A 27,378-nucleotide genomic window follows, 5' to 3' on the forward strand; every position below is an offset into this window, starting at 1 on the left:
ATTAACAGATAGGAACACACAAAGCCAACAAAAAGAAATAGAACAATTGAAAAAGAAATAAGGAGAGTAGCTCCTCCTTTCACACATCAAAGAGCTTCCCTCTACTCCGCTGTTGTAAGCACATTTAATTGTTATGTCCACTCTTTTTTTTTTTTTAATAATTTTCTTTTTTCCTTTGGTTGGGATTTAGACTGGTCTGTCAGGACTCCAGGAAAGCCAATTAGCAGGGAAGTACCTAATTGAACATTCCTGATCATCCTGTCAGACCAGTAGACCTATGAGACCTACTACCTTGGGTGGGAGATCCCCAGGGTTGCTTTGGAGGCCCCCATGATAAAACTCATCTCCTTTCTCTCATGGAGATGTAGTCTGTAATGCTTTGTAAAGCTAAGAACTGATGACAAGGTAGTTGCTTTGCATATGTCAATAGGAGCGAGTGCCCTATATTCTGCCCAAGATGCTGCCTGCGCTCTCATGGAGTGTTCTCTTAGACCTGTTGGTACTAGCCTTGCCTTAATTATGTAGGCCATTGCTATTGTTTCCTTACTCCATCAGGTGATGGAGGCCTTGGTTGCTGCCTTACCCTTCTTCTGTTCTGAGTATATTACAAACAGTCTATTTGACTTCTGAATTCATTGGTCTGAAATGAAAGTGTTCCCTTGCGATTGTAAATCACAAGTAGCTCTGACATTCTTTCCTGATAGGAATGTGCAAGGATATGCAAGTATGCTTCCACGAGGGAAGAGAGAAACTCTCCCTTCTGAACTGACTTCTTCAGTCTCAAGTGACTCCATCTAAAAAGTGTGGAATAACTAGCATTCTGTTTACCCCTTTGAAATCTAGTACTGGCCTGTAGCTTCCTTCCTTCTTTGGAATTACAAAGAATATAGAGTACACTACTGTATCCCTCTCTTCCTCTGGTATTGGTGTTATTGCCCGAAGGAGGATCAACCTGTCGCATGTTTGTCAAATTGCCACTTTCTTGTTTGCACTGCATGGTGAGATAATAAAGGATTCCCTTATGGGAAACTTCAAGTCAGGCTGATAGCCTGATTGGATGATATCTAAGACCCACTGATCGTAAAACTCCTGCAACCTGCCCCCCACTGGAGGTAGAGAGGAGAGAGTCTGCCCTGAGTGACAGTGCTCTCTGAAGGGCTTCAGGCAGTACCTTCTCTTGCAAAATGTCTCTTCCCCGAAAGTGCTGCACTCTCTCTTGCAGCCTAGACATCTGGCTGCCCTGTCACCTAGTGGTTCTGGGTTGTTTATAGTCCCTTGGCTACTGTCTCCATGGACCCGCCCGGGAAAATCATCTGAGCCTTTGTTCCCTCCAGGTCCTTCACTAGTTTGTCTAGTTCTTCTTCAAACAGCCTTCCCTTAAACTTAGGGTAACTTCCCCATTTGTCTTAGAGGCCAGCTGAGTCTGCTGCCCAGTTCTTCAGCCATAGCAAGCATCTTGTTACTACCTCTGTTGCAGCTTGCTTGGCTGATGCCCGTCTCACCTCATACATGGTATCTGCTACAAAAGATGCTGCTGACTCCACCAAGCCAAGATCTGCTATGCTTCTTGAGGTACCTACTCCCTCTGACTGCTGAAGATCCTGCTGGGTCCAGATAACTAATGCTCTTTCCATGTACCCACTGCCGATTGCTGCTTTTAATGCCCATGATTATAATTCAAAGGCCTTCTTTAGGAGTGTCTCTACCTTCCTATCCTTGGGATCCTTTAAGGCCACTCCCCCTTCTATGGGGATTATGATCTTTGTGGCAACTGCTGCTATGGCTGCATCCATTTTAGGGAGATTCAAGTTCGTATCCTTATCTTGCTGGTCTACCGGATAGTTTCTGCATAGTGCTATGGCTCTTGAATCTGCACTCTGGGATTTTCCATTCTGTTGATAATATATCCGGATTGCTGAGTGGATTGGGAAGGCCCTAGATGGCTTCTTTATACCTGTAAGGATCAGTCATTCTGGCCTCCCTGGTATGCTCCTCCTTCAGGCTCAATACGTGTGATACTCTCAATATCAGTATTCCCAGCTCCTTGGCCCTAAATAGGTAAACCACTGAGTCTTGTAATTCCTCTTCCTCCTCCCACAAGGCTTCCTTCTGTGATGAAGCCTCATCTTCTTCTTCTCCTGCTGGGGTTTTTTCTCTCTGGCCCCCATCCTCCCTGTGAGGCCTGGGCTTTCCCTTTCTCCCTTGGGACGTTCAGACCTCTTCCTGCCTATCCTTCATCTGGCAATATGCTTGGTGCATTGCCAGAATGAAATTGGTGGAAGATTCCCACTCCACCTGCTGCGGGGACCCCTCGGCTTCTGCCACTACTTTGGCGGGCAATCACCACCCTCTGATTGCAGTTGAGATGTGCTGCAAATGTCTCAGTGCCAGCTCAAACAATGGCAGATGGGACACATTCGATGCAGTATGCTGTTTGATGCCAGTGGCCCCATCTCCCTCCTCCCCTGCAGCTTGTTTCCCTCCATCACAGTTGCAACAGAAGGAACCGTGATGCTTGGCATACATCTGGCTATACATCTCATGCACTTCCTCCCTTTGTTCATAAGAGGAATGCAAATGGCTGCTCTCCTTTTTTTCTTTTCTACTCACCACTGTGCAGGGAAGGCTGGAGGACCTGAATCACTGGCTACTCTGGGGAGGGAAGAGCAGTCCTACGGAGGTTGTCCTGCAAGTGTTCCTCCACCCAGCCCAGGCTGCAAGGCAAATCAACCTTTAGGAAGGTCATTGCCTCAGAGCCTCTAGTCGCTGCTGGATCAATACTTTCTGGGTTGCAACTCACCATCTGCTGGAAGCAGAGACTACCGAGTCTCCTTGCTGGGTCAGCTAATATCACAGGAAGGAGTCATGCGTTCTGCCCCCATCTGCTGTTTGGAGGAAAAAAATCTATAAGTCTACTGGGCTGGCAGGATGATCAGGAAATGTATATATTCGGCACCAGTGCTATGAAATAGTAGCTGTAAATCAAAAAGTTCAGCATTCCATCTGAGAATTTTAGAAGTCATCATTAATTTTCCACCAATAAGCAGGGCTGAATTAGCCATGACATGTGGATGCTATCTGGCAGCACCAAACAGACTCACCTCTCCCAGCTAGTAGAGACAACTTTTAGCTCTACTGAGCACATGAGGGAATTGCCTTGTGAGCATCTTCTGTCTGTTTCTCTGTATTTTATTATTTTCTCTTCAAAGTTGCCTTGCTGCCTTAGCAGCACTTTTTAGTTCTACCGAAAAAAAAAAAGTTTAAGTATTTAATCCTCAAGATGTCTGACAAAAAGAAGGCCAAAGTAGATTCAAGAACTATATTTGTGGCAAAGTAATGTCCATTACAGATGAACACAAACTCTGCAACTGTTGCCTGGGACTGGACCAAGACCAGGCCAACTGCAGTAATTGCAGATGGACTTCCCCATGTATTCAACATGCCACGATTTATAAAATAGAGGAACTGAATAAGTCTTTTAGAAATCACAATCAGTTCTTTGCCCACAGTACAGCATCATCTGCCTCACCATGAAGAGAGTTGAGCAGGAGGTCCTAAAAAACTCCCCCTTCGGCAAAGCAGGCCAAAACCTTGGGATTAACTAGGTTAGACCATCCTTGTGTCAAAGAAAAAGAAGTGGCACTACACAGAGCAGCCAGTGTCAAAAAAAACATCAGACTTCATTGTCATCCATTCTGAGACAGAGCATTGACACACAGTTCATTGACACTGTTGGCACATACATACTTGGTGCCATCAACTCAATGCATGGTAAGTTGATGCCATCAAAGCATAAGACATCAGCACCGCTAAAGCTTAAAGCCTCAATGCAGACAATGCACAAATCTACACCACACTTGACACTTCAAGCCCAGGACCATGAAGCACTCCTGTATCTATTGCATTAAGTCAAATCACTGACACAGCTCATTGGGGGGTGTCCCAGATCAGGAGTGGTGGGGGACATGCTACCTCTACTCTCTCCAATTGCCAGAGCCCTTATACCAGACCAGTTGTTATCAGTAGGCTTATGCTTAGAGATACCAGATCCCATATATTCTCTGGTACCTCTTACTTTGAAATGAATTCCCTCAAAATGATTTTGCCTTACATCCAAAAGAAGGAATGGATATGTGCTCTCAATCTGAAATATGTGTATGCTCATATACCTATTCATCCCACCCACTGACATTATCTTCACTTCAGGGTGCCCTTGTCCCTTTATCAATATATAGTACTCCTCTTCAAACTGTCAGAAGCTCTGAGGGTCTTCACCAAGTGTGTGATTGCAGTAGCTCACTTTTGACATCAGGGAAATCAAGTCTTCCCATAGCTAGATAATTGGCTAGTCATGGCCATCTCCCAGAAGGGTGTATTAATCTCCCTGCAAAAGTCAATTCAGCTTCTACAGAATTTGGGATTGCTGGTGAATTTCAAGAAGTTGAATCTAGTGCTGACACAGAAAATAAAATGTATTGAAGCATGGATAAATTCATTGCAGGAGAGAGCTTTTCTTCCATTGGAACAGGCGAACACTCTGAGATCATTGATTTACAAACTATTGAACTCAAAATGCTCTACAACCAGAGAACTCATTTGTTTTAGGTCATATGACTGCATCCATTCATGTAGTTCCACTAACCTGCCTCCACATCTACCATGTACAGTGGGGTCTCTGTTGTCAATGGGACCAGCTAACTCAACTCTTGTTGACCAAAGTACAAGTTTTAATGATCATGAATTGCGCTGGTGGTTAAACCTTCACATTCGTCAAGAAGCAACTTCACTCTGCTCCCTCATCAAATAACATTAGTAACAGATGCCTCCACAAAAGGTTGGAAAACTCACACTGGACCTTTTTGAATGCAAGGGACTTGGTCTCTCAGACATTTTCAGATCAACCTACTGAAATTAAGAGCAATCAGATGTACTCTGTCGACTTTTATGCACTTTCTCCAAGGGAAAATCATTTAAATTCAAACCAATAATCAAGTTGTCATGTTCTGTGTGAACAAGCAAGGAGGCATAGGATTATGTACTTTCTGGCAAGAAATAAGGATATAGGAATGGGCATGGAAACATCAAGCTGTCCTGCAAGCCATCTATCTTCCAGGGATCTTCAACATATTGGTGGACTGTCTCAGCAGAGTTTTCCATCCTCACGAGTAGTCTCTGCAACAATCAATAGTGGACAAACTATTCAGTTTATGGGGTCTTCCAGCAATCGATCTATTTGCAACAGAACAGAAAACTGGAGACATTTTGCTCCATTCTACCCAACTCAGGTCAACTTAGGGTACTTCCCTGCCCCACTGAAATGCAGATCTCATGAATGCTTTCCCATCAATTCCACTAATAGCCAGAAAAGTGCAAAAAGAGGTAAAGGATTAAGCTCGACTAATACTCATAGCTCCAGCATAACCAGACACATTTGGTTTGCATGTCTCATACAACGTTCCTGCAATCCATTGATTCATCTAAGAAAAGATCCAACCTTATTAACTCAAAAAGGAAGTCTATTCCATCTAAATCTCCCACCCTCAACCTGTTGGCTTGGATGCTGAATGCTCAATAATCACAGATCCCTCTAGACCTAGAGATGCTAAGGACATAATAGTACCTGCAAAGAAGTCATCAAATAGAAGAGCCTATGGCTTTAAATGGAAAAGGTTCTCCATATGGTTTTTTTTTTACATAATGCCGTGGACCCATTCTTATGTGAACCCAAACATCTACTAAACTACCTACTCTTTCTTCCTGAAATGGGCAGACATATCGTCAGTAAGAGTATTTCTCAGCGCCAGAGCAGCTTACCATATTTAAGTTGCCAGTAAGTCTATATCAACTCATCAACTGGTTTCAAGATTTATAAAAGGCTTATGGCAAATGTAACCTCCAGTGCCATGGGATCTGAATGTTGTTCTATCTCAATTAATAAAGCTGTCCTTTGAATCATTAAGAGTTGGCTTAATTTTTTAACATGGAAAATAATATTTCTTGTAGCAATAACATCAGCCAGAACTTCAGGGATTAGTTCATTATCTTCTGCACATGCAATTTTTCCACAATAGAGTGGTGCTCTGAAATTTCTACCGAAAGTTGTATCAGCTTTCCATGCTAATCAAGCCATCATATTACCTACTTTCTTCCCGAGGCCACATGAACATGAAGGTGAGAAAAACCCTTTGTACCCTACACTGCAAAAGAGCTTTAGGCTACTAAAGAGAACTCAGCTGCCTCGTCAGGCTTCACAACTCTTTGTATCTTATGATCCTTACAAACTGGGCATAGCAGTCACCAAATGTACATTGTCTAAGTGGATAGCAGACTGCAACCACCACTGCACATCAGCAATCCTACAAATTACAGATGCCATCAAAGCTCATCAAATTAGAGCTATGGCCTTATCCACTGCTCATCTATGAGCAGAAAAACTTGAAAACATTTGTAAAGCTGCAACTTGGTCATCACTACACACCTTTACATCTTGTTACTGTCTGGACAATCTCTCAAGGAGTGACAGTAAATTCAGTTTTGCATAGCCTGTTCACGTAGTAATGTACTCTCCACATTGGGGGGGGGGGGGGGGGCCAGGTTGCTTATTCAATAAACATTACACTGCAACCCTCAGCTTGGGAAAAGTTTACTGTGTTTTGTGTAGATAGATTAGCCATGCTAAATAACTGCCTGACTCCCTAGCTAGTTTTAGATCTAAAATTGACTGAGGAGGCTCACAAGGCAATGCCTACATGGAAATTCCCACAGATGCTCAGTAAAGGTAAAAGCTCTACTGGCTGGGAGAGACAAGTCCATTTGGTGCTGCTTGATGATGTCACTCACGTCATGGCTAATTCATCCTATCTATAGAAAACATTTACAGTAAGCAAACTTGATATATCTATCTATATATAAAATGTTCTCATTTCATTGGATATTTACACTTTTAAGTGTTTAATGGGTTTGCATCAGATGTATTTCTGAAAGGCTAGGACATTTGTTAAACTTTTGTATTTGGATTATTTTTGTCTTTGATAATTCAGTAGCAATGTCAATTTATTTTCACACTTGGGTGGCATCCTAAAATCAGGTACCACACCTATTACAAAAATGGGAATGAATTAGGCAAAGAATGACCACCGCATTAGGATATGAGCTGACGTGTTCCAGTTAGGTATTAATTTATATTGATGTAAACAACCTATTTCCTGGGATCTGGACTGAGATAATCAACTGGTTTCAAAGACACCACTGAAAAGGTTTCAGATACCATGATCAAGCCTTGCTGAATTTGATCTATTAAGCTGGGGTAAAAGATTGGTACCACCCGACTGCAATAGAAGTCATATTTGTGTGACAAAAGGAGCACAAATGACTTGTCCAATAAAAGAATGTGACTATCAAAACATAGATGCTAAAATGAACAGCAAAGGCTGCTTTTTGCTATGGAGCCTCAGTTCCTTCTAATGCAGCCTATCTACCTTATGGGGCTTAAATAAACAGGGCAGCAGAAAAAGATCATACTGCCTATCTTGTCTGTCCATTCATATCAATTGTTCAGCTCTACAATACACCATTCCTTCAAATATCTCATGCTTGTCCCAATCTTTCTGGAATTCAAATACCATCCTTTGCTCCACTACTTTGACTGGGAGGTTGTTCCATGCATCCACTACCCTTTCTGTAAAGATTTACAATTACTCTGAATTCTTCCCCCTTTCCCATGATCTAATTCTACAGCTCTTTCCATTGAGAGAGGCAGGCTTCCTGTGCATTGTTATTATAGAGGTATTTGCATGTCTTTATCATATCTCCCCATCCCATCTTTCCTCTGGGGTATACATGGTCAGATCTTTGTTTGTCTCCATACACTTTACAACAAAGACATTGGAGCTTAAAATACAGTATGTGTTTCAAAATTCTGCAAATGTTTTATAATTACTACATGCAAAGGATTGAATTAACAAGTCTGAAACTCATTTTATAATTATATGAAACAGTTACATGAAATTTTCATGGAACAATTTTGCTTAGGAAAGAATAAGGCAAGGTATTTTTTGAAATCTATTTCAAAAAACCTACCTCATCTTACATTTGCAGCATAGCCAGAGAATAAAGTCAATGTTCCAGCTAGCACAAAGGCCAAAGTGTAATAACAGGCCAAAGCAAAAAATGGGCGCTCATGCTTGGTGCAGTAGGCAAATGAGCCGCTGCATTTAAAAAAGAGGCTCTAGGGGAAACTGTGCATCCCTAGCACCTCCTCGGCATCGGGCGACCAGGAGAACTGGCTTGCACGCGGGTTAGAAAAAGGAAGCTCAATTTTACGGGCATCCGTTTTCCTAACCTGTGCACAGCCCATGGGTTAGGAAAATAGATGCTCGTTAACCCATGATATTAAGTAGGAGGAACTACAGAAAAGCGATATTTTCTGCTTTTAACTTTAGGGGCTCGTCAAGACTTAATTCCTGCTCTAGGGCAGGCATTCATTTTTGAGAGTAAAAACCTAAGTGTCGGGCACATATTTACCTTTTTACATAAGTGGATAATAGCTAATAGCCTCAACATGCATTTATATGTGATGAGCGCTATTAGTTATGCGCTGGTTTGATGCATCTTTTGGATGTGCTAATCCCCTTATTGCATAAGGGTTTATGGACACATGTCCAACCGTGAGTTAACCAGAATGATACTTACAGGCATATGGTGGAGAAAAAAAAATGAGACCTGTACATCCAGAGCACAGCATTTTGCTAAAGCAGGACAGAGGGAACAATGGCTTCTTGGAGAAAGGTAGAAAAGAGGTAAAGCAGGGAGACAAGATGGCCACCAACAGACACATGTAAGTAAGAATTCCTCTCCTCGTCTCTCTTTAGAATTTGAATTTCTTCGAGCGCAATGTATCACACTAAGCGGAAAGCCAGATTAAGGGAGATTAAGCAGTTGAACTAAACCTTACCTGGTTTAGTTCAGCTGCTGATTCAGTTCTTCGTGCCGATGCCAGCTTTAACTCCCAGTGCGATGGCCGCTGCAGCAGCAGACATGGAGCGGAAGTCTCAAATGATGGCCAACAAGATCTCCCCAAGCCCAGGAGCACCAGCCACATCATCTCTTCCTTGGTATAGTCCCGCAATTGCGTCAGACCAATTGGAGGAATCACATGGAGTCCTGAGCAGGTCGGGTGTTTGCCTTGAAGAGGCTGAGTTTTCCACTTCGGATAACATGAGAGAGGAGGTTGCAGCTGGGGCACATAAGCAGCCCATGATAGAAGACTCTGCTGCTACTTTTATTTTATCTCTGGCCTTAGTAAAGGCTGTGCCCGATGGCTTGAGTAGAACAGTGCCTGGAGGAGAGGTCATCAAGGCCCAGGTCAGTAAATTTCATCTTTCAAGACCCCCTGTTATAATGCTGGAAACTTTATGGAATGCATTGGTTAATTTGGAAGCATCGATTGGTGGGTTAACCTCTGTAGTTATGGACACTGTCTTCAGAATAGTTCTAATAAAATATTGATGGAAGAATCATAGACAGCAAACCTGGAGTCTCAATTGGATGTAATGGATCAGGTTCAGAAACAATTAGTACAATCTGAAATAATTTCTTCTAAGAAGATCGAGAACACTGAGAATGGGATGCGTTCACTTAACATGAGAATCCTTAACTTTCCTATTGTTAAGAAAATTGCTCCGATAGAACTCTTTCGGAACTATGTTTCTCAGAATCTCAATGTTCCAAGCTCTGCAATGCCTGTTTTAACTAAGACATACTTTTTGCCTCAAGCTCAAACCGAGGATGCTCCTAGAGAAGATATACCTCTGGAATCATCATTAGAATTGCCTTCAAGATTATTTAACAATGGAGATTAAACATCGGGGAACTTTATTGGTGACTTTCGTTTTTCCTGCAGATCATGATACTACCCTGTGTTTTTTTCCTGCATAATCGATCAATGCTGTTCTATGGTCAGAAGCTCTGGATGTACCCCGATTTAACTAGGGTCACACAACTTCGCCGTAAGAAGTTTCTTGCCTTTCGCCCAGAGGTTATAACTAAGGGGGTCAATTTTTGCTTCGTTATCCTTGCAAATGCTCTGTTAAAATTAATGATGTTAATTACCTCTTTTTTGAGCCATCTCAACTAAGGGCTCTTCTTGATTATCTACCCTGAATGGGCCAGCTAAGAAAGTAATAGGAAAATTAGTTCTTACCTGTTAATTTTCGTTCCTGTAGTACCATGGATCAGTCCAGACAGTGGGTTGAGCCTCCTTTCCAGCAGGTGGAGACAGACAAACTTGAAGGATGCCCTATATCAGGACAGAGCCTATCCTCTAACCCTTCAGTATAACGTATGTCAAAGCAGAAAAAACAACAAACCCAAGAATAGGGTCAAGCAAGTAACCATAAAGCTCAAAGGAGCAACTATAGAAAAAAGTAGAAACATGGTATAACCATACGCTCTTGCATAAACTTGGTATAGAAACGACAAAGGCTTCCGGTGTAATTGCTCAGTAATCTTGCATGACATATGAAAATCTGCAAACCTGCAAGAAAACAAGCTTTGAGAGGACAGAAAAACAGACAGGGAAGGGCGTCTGGACTGATCCGTGGTACTACAGGAATGAAAATTAACAGGTAAGAACTAATTTTCCTTTCCTGTACGTACCCGGATCAATCCAGACAGTGGGATGTACCAAAGCTTCCCTAAACTGGGTGGGACCGAGATAGTCCCGCTCGAAGCACTTGCCGCCCAAAGGAACCGAAAACCGGAGCGTGCACATCCAGACGGTAGTGCCGAGCAAAAGTGTGCAGAGACGTCCAAGTGGCGGCCCTGCAAATCTCCTGCGGGGAGACAGATTGACTGTCCGCCCACGAAGTAGCCTGAGAACGCAGAGAATGGGCCTTGAGACCCTCAGGAAGCGGCCGACCTTGACAAAGATAGGCCGAGGAAATAGCTTCTTTCAACCACCACGCAATCGTGGTCTTAGAAGCCTGTTTACCCCAGTTGGGACCACTCCAAAGGACAAAGAGATGGTCCGATACGCGAGTCATTGGTGACCTGGAGATAGCGAAGCAAGACTCTGACATCTAGCCGACGAAGGTCGCCACCAGCCGTACCCGCAATCTCCTCCGGAGAGAACGCGGGCAGTTCTACCGACTGGTTTGCATGAAAAGCGGAGACAACCTTAGGCAAGAAGGAAGGAACCGTCCTGAGAGAAACCCTGGAATCAGAAAAACGCAAGAAGGGCTCCCGACAGGACAGCGCCTGGAGCTCGGAAATCCAGTGAGCAGAGGAGATAGAGACCAGAAAGACAGTTTTGAGTGTTAGATCCTTGAGTGTAGCGTGGCAAAGATGCTCAAAGGGAGCCGAACAGAGAGCACGAAGGACTAGGTTGAGACTCCACGACGGACACGTGACACGAGAGGGGGGACGAAGGTGCCTAGCACCCCTCAGGAAACGAATCACGTCCGGGTGAGCAGCTAAGGAATGACCGTCCACCCGACCCAGGAGAGCGCCGAGCGCAGAGACTTGAACGTGTAGAGAACTGAAGGAGAGGCCTTTAGAGAGACCCTTCTGAAGAAAAGAAAGAACCAGAGGAATCGAGGCGGAGCGTGCCGGAACATCAGACTCCGCACACGCGGACTCAAAAACTTTCCAGATGCGCACATAGGCCAGAGAAGTTGACTGCTTCCGGGCTCGCAGCAGGGTGGAGATGACCTCCTCCTTATAACCCTTGCGCCTCAGGCGACGCCGTTCAAAAGCCAGGCCGCTAGACAGAAGCGATCGGCCTGGTCAAAAAATATAGGCCCCTGCCGGAGAAGACGAGGAAGATGACCGAGTCGCAGGGGCCCATCCACCGCTAGATTGATGAGATCCGCGAACCACGGTCTTAGCGGCCACTCGGGAGCGACGAGAATCACCGGTCCCCGGTGGAGCTCTATTCTCCTGAGAACTTTCCCCACCAGTGGCCACGGGGGAAACACGAACAGAAGGACGTCCGCTGGCCAAGGTAGAGCCAGACCATCCACGCCCTCTGCACCGTGCTCCCTCCAGCGGCTGAAGAAACGATTTGCCTTGGCATTGCGCAGAGTCGCCATGAGGTCGAGGTGAGGAGGACCCCACCTGTCCACTATCAGAGCCATGGCTGCGTCCGAGAGCTCCCACTCTCCCGGATCGAGCGACTGCCGGCTGAGGAAGTCGGCTTGAACATTTTCTTTGCCTGCTATGTGAGAGGCCGCAAGGCACTGTAGGTGACGCTGCGACCAAGAGAAGAGACGGCTGGCTTCCAAAGCTACCAGGGGACTGCGAGTGCCCCCTTGGCGATTGATGTAGGCCACTGTGGTGGAGTTGTCGGACAGGACACTTACCGCCTTGCCACGGATCAGGGGAAGGAACTCCTGAAGAGCCAGGCGGACCGCTAAAGTTTCCAGTCTGCGACCATGTTCCCTGGGTGGATTGAGAAAGGCAGACCGCACCCCAACCCAGGAGACTGGCGTCCGTGGTCACTATTGTCCACTGTGGAGCTTGAAGAGGCATCCCTTGCAGAAGATGAGGAAGAGACAGCCACCACTGTAATTCGTCAGCAGTAGAATCCAAGAACGGAAGGACTACATGAAACTGCTCCGACACTGGCTGCCAACGGGATAGCAAAGCTTTCTGCAACGGCCGCATATGAGCAAAAGCCCAGGGGACAAGGTCAATGGTGGAAGCCATGGATCCCAGGACTTGAAGATAATCCCAGGCTGTCGGAGAGGGTAGCGTGATCAGATTCCGGACCCGATCGATCAGCTTGAGGGCGTGCGCCCGTGGTAAGAAGACCTTGCCTACTCGGGTGTCGAAGTGGGCTCCCAGGAATTCCAACTCCTGGGAGGGCTGAAGCTTGCTCTTGGAAAAGTTCACTATCCACCCGAGGGAGGCAAGGAGCTCCAAGACGCGATCCACCGCCCGTTGGCAAGAGGTCTCTGACTTGGCCCTGAGAGCCAATCGTCCAGATAGGGGTGGATGAGAATCCCCTCCTGGCGCAGGGCCGCCGCTACCACTTCCATGACCTTCGTAAAGGTGCGAGGAGTGGTCGTGAGGCCGAAGGGGAGAGCTCGAAACTGGAAGTCCTGGTTGAGGATGTGGAATCGGAGATACTTCTGGTAGTCGCGGTGGATGGGAATGTGGAAGTACGCTTCTGCGAGATCGAGAAAAGCAAGGAACTCTCCGGGGCAGACCGCCGCAATGACTGCACGCAGGGTTTCCATGCGGAAGTGGGGGATCTTGAGGGCTTGATTGACCCTCTTGAGGTCCAGTTTGGAGCGGAAGGACCCGTCCTTTTTGGGCTCAGTGAAGTAAATAGAATACTGGCCTGCGCCAGTCTCCTTTTCCGGAACTGGGACCACAGCTCCCAGATCCAGGAGTTTGGAGAGAGTCTGGACCACCGCGTCCCTCTTGGCCTGTCCGCAAGGCGAGAAAAGAAAGAGATCCGGCAGGTCCCTGACGAGCTTGAAAGCGTACCAGTCTTTGATAATGTAGAGGACCCACTGATCCGATGTGATCTTGACCCATTTCTCGAAGAACAGGGAGAGGCGTCCGCCGAGGTAAGGAACCAAGGAATGGGTCAGCTGAACTTCATTGCGTGGCAGGTTTAGAGGTGGCACACACAGGCTGGCCCTCACGAAAGGGCCACCTGCCACGAAAGGACTGCGACCAGGACGGAGCACAAGAAGAACCCCTCGCGGAGTTGCCCCGCCCCCGAGAAGCAAATCGACGCTGGCCCCTGAAGCAAGAGCGGGAGGGCACGAAGGACCGGGAAGACTTAGGGTGGTCCTCTGGAAGCTTATGGACCTTGTTCTCAGCCAAGGAGTCCATAAGCTTCTCGAGATCCTCTCCAAAGAGCATCTTACCTTTGAAGGGCAGCGTGCCCAGCCGAGTCTTCGACAACTGATCAGCCGACCAATGGCGTAGCCAAAGGAGCCTCTGAGCAGCCACCGCCAAAACCATCGCCTTTGCCTGCACACGGACCAGGTCGTAGAGGGCGTCCGATACGTAGGCGGTTATGGCCTCCAGACGTTCGGCTTGCTCTGCCTCTGCTGGCGGAAGATCCCGGGCACAGAGCAACTGTTGGACCCACTGAAGGCCTGCCCGCATCATGAGGCTGCTACAGCAAGACGCCCGGACCCAGAGGGCCAGAACGTTGAAGATGCGCTTCAAGTGAGCCTCCAATTTATGATCCTGTGGATCCTTCAGAGCCGTGGAACCTTCCACCGGAATCTTGGTGTGTTTGGCCACCACAGAGACATAAGAATTCACCGAGGGATATCGCAGCAGCTCCAAACCCTCCTCCAGAAGGGGATAGAGCTTATCCATCGCACGCCCCACCCGGAGCGCACCCTCGGGGGCCTCCCATTCCCGCAGGATAAGGAGCTTGAGCATGGGGTGGAAGGGAAAGGCTGAGGCCGGAGCCCTCCCAGGACCGGGTTCATATCCTTAGGAAGCAAGGCCATGAGATTATCCACGGAAGGACTCTCCAGACCCAGCTCCTGCAGAAAAGGGCAGGAGGGGCTCCAATTCCTCCTTACGAAATAGACGAAGGGCTCTGGGGTCATCCCCCTCTGGGGAGGGGGGCATCTGCCGAATCCGAGGACACGGCAGGGTCCGAGGACCTGGGAGACACCGGGGGGGGGAGGGCACCCCCGGGACCACCCGCACCGGTCCCTGGGGCTCCGCAGCCGGTCCGGTGGTCAATGGTGCTGAGCAAGGGATTTTTGGCGGGGGTGGGGGTGGGGAACAAGGGGGGTGGGCTTTCGTCCTGCTCATGCAAGCTAGCTAAATAAGATTTGTGTATGAGGACGAAATCCGCTGAAAAAAGGATCCTGGATTTGCCAGGGGGGGGGGGCGAGGAGGGGTCAGGACCCCCCTCCTGGGGACCCACGGGGGCCAAATCGGGGGTTAAATCAAAAAAATCCAGCCCCCCAGCGAGCACTGAAATCGGCCCCGACGAAAAATCCAACATGGCCGCGTTCCCAGGCTCTGCCGACCCAGGAAAGGCCTGGCCATGCCAGGAGGAGTGGAGCCCCAGGCTAAATTTGCTTGTCCTGCGAGGAGGGACCTTCCCCACCCGGCAGGCAAGCAGTGCAGAGACCCTGCTGCGAAAAACGCGAAGAGGGCAGCCCACAAGAAAGGCAGGCTGCCTGCCGGGACATAGCAGAGCCGCGGCTGAAGAAAAAAAAAGCAGAAAAAAAGGTTTGATTGACAGCCTGCACAGCAGGAGGGAAACCTGCTGCCTCCTGCTAGTCTGGCTGCCGGTTCAAGGCCTGCTCTGACCAGAAAAAATAAAAAATGCTGGTCAACTGCTGCAAATAAGTTAGAGATAGATGAGTACCTGCAACTTATTTAAAGTTTAAAACTTTTTTTTTTTTTTTTACTGAGCGCAGCAGCGGGTTCAAAAACCCTCTCAGCAGCCAGAGGGGGGAACAAGACCCAGAGAGACTCAGTCCCCACACCTGGAAGCGTCCACGGTCTCAGGCTATGCAGGGAATCCCCTCCTGCAAAAGGGGCAAAGCCCCCCTGAGCCGGGCAAGAGTTGGGAGACGGAACAGTCTCCCACACAGAAAAGGAAAAAGCACTAAAAATAAAAGGACAATTTTCCTTCTCTGTTTCTTTTTTAAACAAGCAAGAACCAAAAGAAATACTTGCTTGAGCCTAGCAAAAGACAGAAAGAAAAAGGCTGACTAGCCTACAGCAGAGAACCGAAGGGGAGATGCTGCACCAGCAGGTGCAGCATCTCCCCTGCACCTGCTGGAGACAGACGAGTACTGAAGGGTTAGAGCAGAGCTTTCCAAAGTGTGTGTCGCGACACTTTACTGTGTCGCCTGAGGTGTGCCGGTGTGTCGCGCAAGCCCGGTGCACGTGACACACCGGCAAGTGCAGGGACCGGGAACCCATGGCTCCGAGCCAGATATGCTGCATCTGGCTCACAGACAAGTATCGCCACACTTTCCCGCTGACCCAGCTGCTCCCCGGTCCTCCTCCGCCCGGGCGGAACGCGGCAGGACAGCTGGAGTCAGCGGCACCGGCGTGCTCTCTTCTTCCCGCCCCCCCCCCGGAAGAGGAAGTGGAGTATCGGGTGAGTGCGCGGCAAGAAGAGGCCACGCTAGTGCGCTTGGCATCGGCCCGAAGAAAAGAAGACTGCAGCGCGGCTCGGAGGAAAATGTTCAACCGCGGCCGATGGGACTCCGCCTCCGCGAGGGCTGAAAATGAAGAGGTTAGCGTTGGGAGGAGGCTGCTGCTGCCGCCGCGAGTTCCCGGGGTGGGGGAGAGAGAGAGTGAATCATTCACTCTCTCCTCCCAACGCTAACCTCTTCATTTTCAGCCCTCGCGGAGGCGGAGTCCCATCGGCCGCGGTTGAAGCTCTTCATTTTCCTCCGAGCCGCGCTGCAGTCTTCTTTTCTTCGGGCCGATGCCAAGCGCACTAGCGTGGCCTCTTCTTGCCGCGCACTTACCCGATACTCTCCACTTCCTCTTCCGGGCCGCGGGGCCCTGTGTGTGTGTGTATGAGAGAGTGAGAGATTGCATGTATGTGAATGATTGAGAGCCTGTACATGTGAAAGAGAGTATGTCTGTGATTGAGAGCCTGCCTGTGAGAGAGAGAGAGCATGAATGTAAGTTTACCATTGGGAACCTGTATGTGTAAGTTTGTAATTGAAAACCTGTTTGTGTGAAAGAGTATGTGTGTATGATTGAGATCCTTTGTGTGTGAGAGAAATCATGTGTATGTATGATTAAGAGCCTGTGTGTATAAGTAAGAGAGAGATCATGTGTGTCTGTGTGTGATTGAGAGCTGGTTTAGGTGATGGAGCATGTGAGTATGTGATTGAGAGCCTGTGTTTAAATGAGAGAGAGAGACCATGTGTGTCTGTGTGTGATTGAGAGCTGATTTAGGTGAGGGAGCATGTGATTGAGAGCCTGTGTGTAAATGAAAGAGAGGACATGTTTGTAAGCATGTGAATGAGAGTCTGTGTGTGAGAGAAAAAGACAGCATGTATGTGTGTGATTGAAAGCCTGTGTGTCTGTAAGCGTGAAAAGATAGACAGCATGTGTGTAAATGTGTAATTAAGAGCCTATATAAGTGAGAGAGAAAAAACATGTGTATATGTGAGTACTGAGAGCATGTGTGTATAGGTGTGTCATTGAGAGCCAGTGTGAGAGAGAGCGCTGGTATGTGACTGAGAGAGGAGAAAGTTCCAAGCAAACCACCCCTCCTCCTGCTAATTCAGAACAATCTCAGGACACCTGGATATCAAACGTTCCCAGGTATGCAGAGCAAAAAAATGTTGTATCCTTATTATTTTTCATTACTGGGTCTTTGTGTCTGCTATTTTGAAATATTTTGTTGGTATCTGGAAATGTTTTATATGAGTTTTTAATTATTGGATATTACACTCATCAGCTGTTTCGAAATATGTTCTTTTTGTTAGTACAGTTTTACTGCTGATGATTTTATATTTCTTGATTTGTTTTATAAGGATGGGTGATGTTTCTTTTTTCCTTTGTTACACTGCATACAACCTCTGGTTTGCTAGTAGACTGAATTACTGTGTCCCGAAATTATGTTTGTCTAAAAAGTGTGTCACCAACATGAAAAGTTTGGAAAGCTCTGGGTTAGAGTAGAGGATAGGCTCTGTCCTGATATAGACATCCTTCAAGTTTTAGTCTGTCTCCACCTGCTGGAAAGGAGGCTCAACCCACTGTCTGGACTGATCCGGGTACGTACAAGAATGGTTGTTTCTCAGTATTTCCTTTTTATTTTTTCTTCTTATTTTCTGTTCCCGCTCCTTTGTCCCCCCTTATTATATATATTTGTATTTTTATCTTTTGCCATCTTGTATGATGAGTAAATGATTTTTTTCTCTATTCCCGTATACCTCTTTTATGCAAGAGATTCTTGTATGTACATTTGAAATTGCATAAAAAGAAAATAAAAAAAGAAAAGAGGTAAAGCATCTAATGGGAGAGAAAAGGGATATGGAATTGAAAAGATAAGGAAATGTTAGAAAGACAAGAGGGGTTAAAAGAAATGCTCATATTCTAATCTATTAGAGACTAATAGAGAGAGAGAGAGAGAGACAAAGAAATGACGGCAGAAGAAGACCAAACGGTGCATCCGGCAAGCTTTCACTTTTTTTTCTCCCCCATACTTATCTGTTTCTCTTGTCCCTTATAAATGACTTTTTGTTCTATTTCCCTTCCACCCCCGATATCGATGTAGTTAGATGAAAATAAATTCTGCGAATTAAAGATATTTAGAAATTATATATTCACCTCGAGATACCAATGATATTAATTTCACATCATGATAAATCTGCTTAAAGAGCAGCCATTTACTTTTCATGCATTCTTTGAATTATAAATATGCTGCATACAGGCACAATAGTATCCATGCAATACTTTTACTGCAGTTACATTACGAAGTTCACTGTACAATGCACAATCCTTGTCCTCAATAGTTCATTAACCTGTAAAGCGCAGGTAAAATTTTAAAACCCAGCACGCGTAAAGCCCGGGGTTTACGCGCGTGGCCAGGGCCTTACCTGCACTGGGCCAATTTTCAAACGGGCCTGGCCACGCTCGTAAATCCCGGTATGCGATTAAGTGCCAGGGCCTGAAAAGGGGGCAGGGTTGGAGGCGGCCGGTAGTGGCCATTTGCCACTGTGCTGGTGCGCCCAATTTGCTTCTGCACCGGAGCAGCAATTTAAAAAATAAAAATAAGTAAGATAGGTGAGGTTTAGGGGGTGGGGAGGAGAAGGGAGGTTAGGTAGGTGGATTGGAAACTTCCTTCGCAATCCGCTCCTTAATTGGAGCGGACTGGGAGAGGCCTAATCTCATTGAAGTGTGTAAAATTAGGCCCACCTGCAGATGTGGATTATAAAATTCAGCATCTGTGTGCGCGCATATGGACGCACATGCACACCTTTTAAAATCTACCAGTGTGCCACACAAAAGACACCACTAATCAGGTGTGCTACAGAAAAGGCACCATTGCCTGATGCTCAGCTCAAGACCGACACTCAGTCTCTGCTCAGCACCTGTGGTTGGTGATTTTTAAACATGCAGGAGCTCCTTTTGAGCACATATAGTGATGCATGCCTCTTCTTTCTACAGCTTGAGCCCCAGTGTGGGAACTAAGGCAACATGCAGGGCACAGATAACCAAGCCCTGTTTTGTGCAGGACATACATTGCACAGTACCTCTTTCTGTTCCCCAATCTAAAGTTGCTTTCTTTGAATCCTTTTAGCCTTGCTATTCCCAGGGTGAATGAGATGGGGAGTATGACTCATTGTGAGTATTGTGAGAAACAGTGGAGAAACTCTGGCAAGTGCCATGCAGCAGCCAAGATAGCTTACCAAGCTGGCTGCCCAACCTCATGGACTTCTCTGCCTTTTCTTGCACTTGTATACCGAAGGCACTGGTCCATTTGTCTCCCTCAACTTGCTTTTAAAATTTGGAACAAAGATTGGTGGGGCTTTCAGTGCTTTCCCAATTTTTATTTTTTTGACTATACAAGTCTTCTCCATATCCAAACTGTACCCTGCAGAGGTTGCTGTGCCACACAATTTTGTTATTGGAAGTATATCTTGGGCTCAAAAAGGTTGTTAGGCACAAAATAAGTACAATCAGTTACCTTCCTGACTGCTAAAAGATACAAGCTAAACATATTTGAAGGCCTCTTGCTATACCCCCAAACATACCTAATGACTAGAAATGTATACTTACTGCAATGTGTGACTCACAAGTCTATTGCCTTTCATGTATTCTTTATCTTCAATGCAGTCTCAAAGCACAGCAAAACTTGTTACTTTTGTATAAAACGCTTTAGTCAAAGAGGGCTCTGTTTTGGGACAAAAATAATTGGACTGAACTGACACCGAGCTCAGGAATCAAACCCAAGTCTGAAATACTAGTTTACTGAAAGTTTATATCTGGTTTGGCTACAGACTGCATCTTGTAAAAGGTTAACTTTTCTGGAATAGAAGTGTTGTTGCTGAATGACATCTTTTTGTATTATGTGCATCAAATGACATAGCTAGCAATGGGTTATTTTTTAATGCAAAAATGGGAAACTTGTCCTCAAGTGCCATATACAGGTCTGGTTTTCAGGATTTCCAGTGCATTCAGAAAGTATTCAGACCCCCTTCAATTTTTTCACAGTTATATTTCAACCTTATTCTAAAATGGATATGCATTTTTTCCCTCCTCATCTATACATAACGCCCCTAATGACAAAACGAAATGAGGTTTGTAGAAATTTGTTCAATAATAAAAAACAAACCTAAAATATCACATTTACTAAGTATTCAGACCCTTTTTTTACTAGATACTTTGTGGAGGCATCTTTTGCAGTGATTACAACTTCAAATTTTCTTGGTTATGACGCTACAATATTGGCACACTTGGATTTGATTTTCACCCATTTTTCTCTGAAAATTCTCTCAAGCTCTGGTAGGGTGGATGAGGAACATCAATGCACACCTATTTTCAGGTTTCTCCAGTGATGTTTGATCGGGTTCAAGTGTGGGGTCTGGCTGGGTCACGCAAGGACATTCACAGACTTGTGCCGAAGTCATATCACAGGAGTGGCTATGTGTTTAGGGTCATTGTCCTGTTGGAAGGTTAATCGTTGCCCAAGTCTGAGGTCCAGAGGACTCTGGAGCAGCTTTTCATTAAGGATTTCTCTGAATTTTGCTACATTCATCCTTCCCTCACTTCTAACTAGTCGCCCAATTCCTGCAGATGAAAACCATTCCCCACAGTATAATCCTGCCACCATGCTTTACCATAGAAATGGTATTTGCTAGGTGATGAGTGGTGCCTGCTTTCCTCCACACAATACTTGGCATTCAGGCCAAGGGTTCAATCTTGGTTTCATCTGACCAGAGAATCTTGTTTCTCTTAAGTCTTTTGACAAACTCCAACAGGCTGATGTAATACCGTGCGCTAGCTTAGCTGCAGCACACAACTCAACTCGCGATTGGACGCACATCCATAACTCCCGATGCAAAATGGAGGTTAGCACATCCAATCACGCATGTAGGCAATAGTGCTCATCACATGCAAATGCATGTTGATGAGTATATTATCTATTCCCCCCCAAGCAAAAAAAAAAAAAATTGTATACCCAAGGCGCATATTTTTACTCGCCAAAATTAATGCCTGCCCAGAGCATGCGTTAGTTTTGAAGGAACTTTTCTGTGCTTTCTCCAACTTAATATCGTGGCAACTCTCAATTAACAAGCATCCATTTTCCTAAGTGGCTGACAGCCACTTCTCCCGGGCACTTGCTACTGAGGCACTAGGGATGTGCAATTTCCCCTAGTGATTCCTTTTTACCACGGCAGCCCATTTGCATTTGGCGCCTCAGTGAGGTGGATTGGCACATGCTAAGGGGGCAGCACTCAATCATGAGCGCCTCTTTAACATGTGCCTATAATGTATCAGCCTGCAAATGGGCTGTCAAGTGCCTTTTACTGGAGTGGCTTCGGTCTAGCCACACTACCATAAAGGCCCGATTGGTGGAGTGCTGCACAGATGTTTGTGCTTTTGGAAGGTTTTCCATCCATAGTGGAATTCTGGAGCTCTGTCAAAGTGACCGTCTGGTTCTTGGTCACTTCCCTGACCAAGGCCCTTCTCCCAATTTCTCAGTATGGGTGGGCGGACAGGCAGGCGGTCAGTTCTAGGAAAATTCCTGGTTTCAAACCTCTTCCATTTAACAATTGAGGATACTGTGTTCTTCAGGACCTTCAATGCTGCAGACTTTTTTGTACCCTTCCCCAGATCTGTGCCTTGACACAATCCTATCCTGTGGTCTTCTGAGAATTCCTTTGACTTCATGGATTTGATTTTGCTCTGACACGCATCTCAAAAAAGATATAATTGCGATGGAGAAGGTACAGAGAAGGGCAACCAAAATGATAAAAGGAATGGAACAGCTCCCCTATGAGGAAAGACTAAAGAGGTTAGGACTTTTCAGCTTAAGAGAAGAGACGGCTGAGGGGGGATATGATAGAGATGTTTAAAATCATGAGAGGTCTAGAACTGGTAGATGTGAATCTGGTTTTTTACTCTTTCAATAGAAAGACTAGGGGGCACTCCATGAAGTTAGCATATGGCGCATTTAAAACTAATCAGAGAAAGTTCTTTTTCACTCAACGCACAATTAAACTCTGGAATTTGTTGCCAGAGGATGTGGTTAGTGCAGTTAGTATAGCTGTGTTTAAAAAAGGATTGGATAAGTTCTTGGAGGAGAAGTCCATTACCTGCTATTAAGTTCACTTAGAGAAAAGCCACTACCATTAGCAATGGTAACATGGAATAGACTTAGTTTTTGGGTACTTGCCAGGTTCTTATGGCCTGGATTGGCCACTGTTGGAAAGAGGATGCTGGGCTTGATGGACCCTTGGTCTGATCCAGTATGGCATGTTCTTACCTTATATAGGCATGTGTGCACCTTTCTAAAACATGTCCAAGCAACTGCATTTATCACAGGTGGACTCTAATCAAGTTGGAGAAACATCTCAAGGATGATCAATAGAAACAGGATGCACCTGAACCCAAGTGTCATGGCAAAGGGTCTGAATATTTATGTAAATGTGATATTTTTAATTTGCACAAATTTCTACCAATGTGATTTCACATTATTATAGGGTATTGTGTGTAGATTGAGGAGGAAAAAAAAATCAATTTTAGAATAAGGCTGTAACATAAAATGTGGGAAAAAAGTAAAGGGGTCTGAATACTTTCTAAATGCACTGTAGATTTGTATACACTTGATCCAAGTGTCAAACTAACTTGTAAAACACAGCTATCCTGAAAACTATATCTACTTATGGTTCTCAGTGGTTGGAGTTCACCAACCCTGCTTTATGACTTCAAGACAGAAAGAAACGAGGGCTGAAGGAAGATCTTCAACAGATGTTCAACAAGTAGTTAGTCCATGGTTGGTTTCTTGGTCTTCCAAGAAACTAACCCTAGTTGGTTGACCAAACAACATTAAGTGATACTTTCATTCTGCAATTCCTACTCACATATTTTACCTGTATGTAGTATATTAGACAGTATTACACAGCAAGTTGACAAGAACACACTTGATACATAGATAAATCCATAGTCATATGAAACACTACACTAATCAATGCATGTCACAGGATAAAATCCTCTAGTGCAGCAAATAGCAAGCATTATGCCAATCTGAGAATACTAGCAATGCCCTGTAAAAATGTATTATATTTATAAGATGAAAAATCTATCCATTGGTTTCCATCTTCTGGTTGTCTACATAACCAATCTTCTTTAGTGATGTACTGTATCACCACATCCATTAAAAGAGGAATGACAACAGCAGTTCTTCCATTTCATGATGCAAGATTCCTGCTGGAGCTGAAGTGTTCCCACTGGATGGCTTTCCTCACTTTGATACCTTTTTAGCATGTAGGAGTACTATTTCACATCAGAGCCAGAAGCTTTGCACCAGTATTGGTTCTATGGAGACTCAGTGAAACCATATGTAAACGAAAAAAAGGAATCTTTCATACTTTTCTACATTTTGTGCTTATTCAATTTTCTTCCCTCAGAGAGGCTCCTGTACTCTTATTATTCAAAGTAGAGTCAACACTGTCTTTCTTCAGTGGATTTACCAGATCCTTTTATAGTAACCATTCCTAGGATGCCACCTGGTGGTTCAATGGCAGTTTTTACCCATGACTGTCTCCCATTCCCTCCATCCTGATACAGATATAGCAATGACATATTTTTCCCAAAAGGGAAGAACATAGCTCCCTCTCAAGAATATTCACTCCCAAGGATGTCACCAAGTCCTGATACGGCAGTGTGATGCCTAGCACTTTTTTTCTCTTGAAGTTCTGTCTCAAGAGTGATGTTACTACTGCTCACTGCCCAGTACGAAGAACAGGAACCCAAGACAGGAGTCATGTGATTTCTTGCATGATGAACTTCTGGCCATTATGAATTATAATATAGAAAAGGAAATCATGCAACTTGACAGTTTTATAAATGTGTTGCTACAAAGAAGTATTCCCTTAGCTTTAGCAAAAATCTCACCCAGTAGCAAAGTACTAATTAGTTTTTTTAAAGAACAGTTTCCTGTTCATGCAAGCAGCAACATGATATTTGTCACTACCAGGCAAACAAAACTTTTAAAACAATTCCGTTACTGTATTTAGCAATCAAGTCAGTAATATGCAATTTAAGAAAACTATTATAAATTCAATTAATTATGAAAAATGAGTATTGAAGAAATTTTTCTTTCAAAATGTTAAAGGCTGGCCTGCTGGTTCAGTGCATGCCTAAGAACTGGGTTTGATTCCTGAGCTTGGCTTCTACTCTAGAGTGAACTAGAGACCCTGTTGACTGCACAAGCCATCATGTAACAGAAATGTCTAGTGGCCAAACACAAAGTGCATAAGTATTCAAGTCCAGAGAGAGACATGGTTTGTGGTCTCAGGCTAAGGAGTGATGGCTAGACTACATAGTACAGCTGGGGTGTGGGGAGAAGAATGTTAAAAGGCAAATAGCCTATTATAGTTGTAAATGAAGGCTTGTGGTGCTATAGCTCGAGAGGCCAGGTCTGATTCAGCTGAAGCCCAAAGATGCAGAAGAAAATGTGCCAAAAAAAAGAGTAAAGAGAAATTGAGCAGTAAAATTTATCAAAAAGTATCAATGTTAAAATGCTTCAGTGCATGGCTCTGATCTCATCACACTGCCAATATCACTGGACTAAAGACAAAATAAAATTTGCATATAATGAAGGCACTGAATGCAAATCCTTCGCATGTATATTCATTGTAGATATCCTGAAAACCTGGCCCGTTTGTGGCTCTCAAGGACTGGAGGTCGCATTCACTGGAGTAGGGGGGCTGCTACAGAGTACCCTCCCAGGGACTGTAAATGGTGCCTCTGCAGCATACAGCTAAAGAGAATTTGGGACTGCAAATCAAATCCAGCTGCCTCCCCTGTGTAGGCAGCATACAGCCGCTCGACCATTGGGCCAGCCTAGTTTTAAACCAGTAACAGTATCAAGTTAAGAGAAACATCAGATACAGGCTGATTCAGTAAAAGTCGCGGGAGAGTGCCCGCTCTCCTGTGCATGCGATTTGGTATTTAAATGAGGGCCTGCGGTAAAAAGAGGCACTAGGGACACCAACACGTCCCTATCACCTCTTTTTTGACAGAAGCGGCGGCTGTCAGCTAGTTTGAAGCCGACGCTCAATTTTGCCGGCATCAGTTCTCAAATCCGCTGACAGCCATGGGTTCGGAAATTGGACGCCAGCAAAATTGAGCGTCCGGTTTTCAACCCGTGAGCCATGGGCCGACTTTAAATTTTTTTTTTATTATTATTTTTTTTTACTTTGGGACCTCCGACTTTATATCGCCATGATATTAAGTCAGAGGGTGTACAGAAAAGCAGTTTTTACTGCTTTTCTGTACACTTTCCCGGTGCCGGCAGAAATTAATGCCTACCTTTGGGCAGGCACTAATTTCTGAAAGTAAAATATGCGGCTTGGCTGCACATTTTACTTAGTGAATTGCACAGGAATAACTAATAGGGCCATCAACATGCATTTGCATGTTGTGGGTGCTATTTGTTTCGGGGGGGGGGGGGGGTTTGGACGCGCGGTTTCAACACGCTATTACCCCTTACTGAATAAGGGGTAAAGCTAGTGCGTCGAAAATGTGCGTTCAAATGGGGGTTAACAGTTCACTCCGCCGGAGCGCACTGTACTGTATCGGCCTGATAGTGAGATGCAGCTCTTAGTAACTACAGCTTTTCCAGTAATCAAAAAAAAAAATTTGTAGAAAGAAATGTTCTAATTAAACTACGCAATTCAATTTAAAAGATGCACCAAAACACGTAATTTGGAGACATGAATACTGCAAATAAAGGTTTTTTTGGTTGTGCCAGCATTTGCATGGAGAGTTGTAACACTATCTAGTATTATTTTTCTTGGACTGAATTAAAATGAACTAGAACAATACAATGCCGTCATAGGTACAGGGCGTTTCATTATTGAGCTTGTTCCTACAATTTTATTTAAAGAGTTTTAGCTTCAGGTCAAGCCTCGCAACTCTCTCCAGTGAGCCACTGCTGTTTCCTGCAGGAAGGGGTACTAGGGTGCAGGCTTGGATTTTCTTGCACTGCCCCAGATTTTCAAACAATTTCATATACTTTCTATCTTCAGAGACAGTGCAACCAATTAAATAAAATGGGCAGCTGCTTTGAGTGACAGAAGACCAGCTTGTCCCTCTGAAACTATCTCCTGAATTTTTTTTGCTAGACAGAAGTATTTACTCTTTCCAAATAAAGTTCAAGGCAGCTTTCAGCATTACTGAAATTCAGGTACAATAAGTCCCTGCCCCAAAGAGCTTACAATTTAAGTGGATACCTGAGGTAAAATGACTTTCCCAATATCGTAAGGCACGTCAATGGAGGAAAATGGGATTTGAACCCTGGATTCCTTGGTTCTCAGTCCACTGCTTTTCCTCTCGTCCAGTTTTTCAATGGAAAGGGTATTTAGAACCAGGAATCTTATTAGAATGTCGATAAGGATTAGGCTCACCAGTAATAAAGCTACTTCTTCACCAAAAGGCTAGCAAATCCTTGGAACAGCCTCCCAATGGGGGCAAAAACATGGGATAAGCACTGCAGAACAGTAGATACAACCACGAGGGTGAAGTGAGGCAGACTCTGCGGTATTTATCAAGATTGGGCAAACCAAACGAATCTTAACCTTTTATCTGACATTTCCGTTTACCCTTTCCACTCCCTCCCACCCCTCACTCATCCACAAGACTACGCCCAGTACCTTAGACACAACGGCCGTCCCTCCCAGCATTATCCCCGCCCCAGGCCACGCCTCCTCCCTCCCTTTTGACAATCCGGTCCTCGTAGTTTTCACCTCGGCCTTTCTTCCCCGCGCCCCTCCCCCACGATATCGCGGCGGCCGGCGAGAAGCGATAGAGACGTGGGGAAGCAGCTACTTTTTTTTTTTTTTTTTAGAAGTATGGAAGGAGCAATACGTTTTATACTGGTCCTACCTAGCTTACCTGTTCCAATCTAACATTTTATGATTAACTACTACAGTAACAGTCGCCGCTACAACCCGGCGAGGATGAACCTCTTTAACACGTACAGGGTGATGAAATAAGCTCAGTGGGCCTGCAGTTGCTTCCGCTGCATCTATTACCCGCTCCCCGCCTTTTCCGCGCTGCGAGAAGCGGGATTACCACACCGGCAGCTCAACTGCTGCTTCAAATCCTCCTTTTTTTTGTATGTTTACTCCTCCTCTGCATCCTACTGAATCATTCATTACACGTAAACTGAAAATACTC

General features: G+C 45.2%; 1 long non-coding RNA gene across 1 annotated transcript; it reads right to left on the minus strand.

The window, feature by feature from the left end:
* Positions 1 to 141: 141 nt before the first annotated feature.
* On the minus strand, positions 142 to 27,276 carry LOC115091909. The gene is made up of 2 exons (XR_003856837.1): positions 27,180 to 27,276; positions 142 to 5,172 (listed from the first exon to the last, which is right to left on the minus strand). It is a non-coding gene; the product is annotated as an uncharacterized LOC115091909 (long non-coding RNA).
* Positions 27,277 to 27,378: the final 102 nt, after the last annotated feature.

Source organism: Rhinatrema bivittatum, chromosome 5 (genome assembly GCF_901001135.1).
Source record: "Rhinatrema bivittatum chromosome 5, aRhiBiv1.1, whole genome shotgun sequence".
NCBI classification, from domain to species: domain Eukaryota; kingdom Metazoa; phylum Chordata; class Amphibia; order Gymnophiona; family Rhinatrematidae; genus Rhinatrema; species Rhinatrema bivittatum.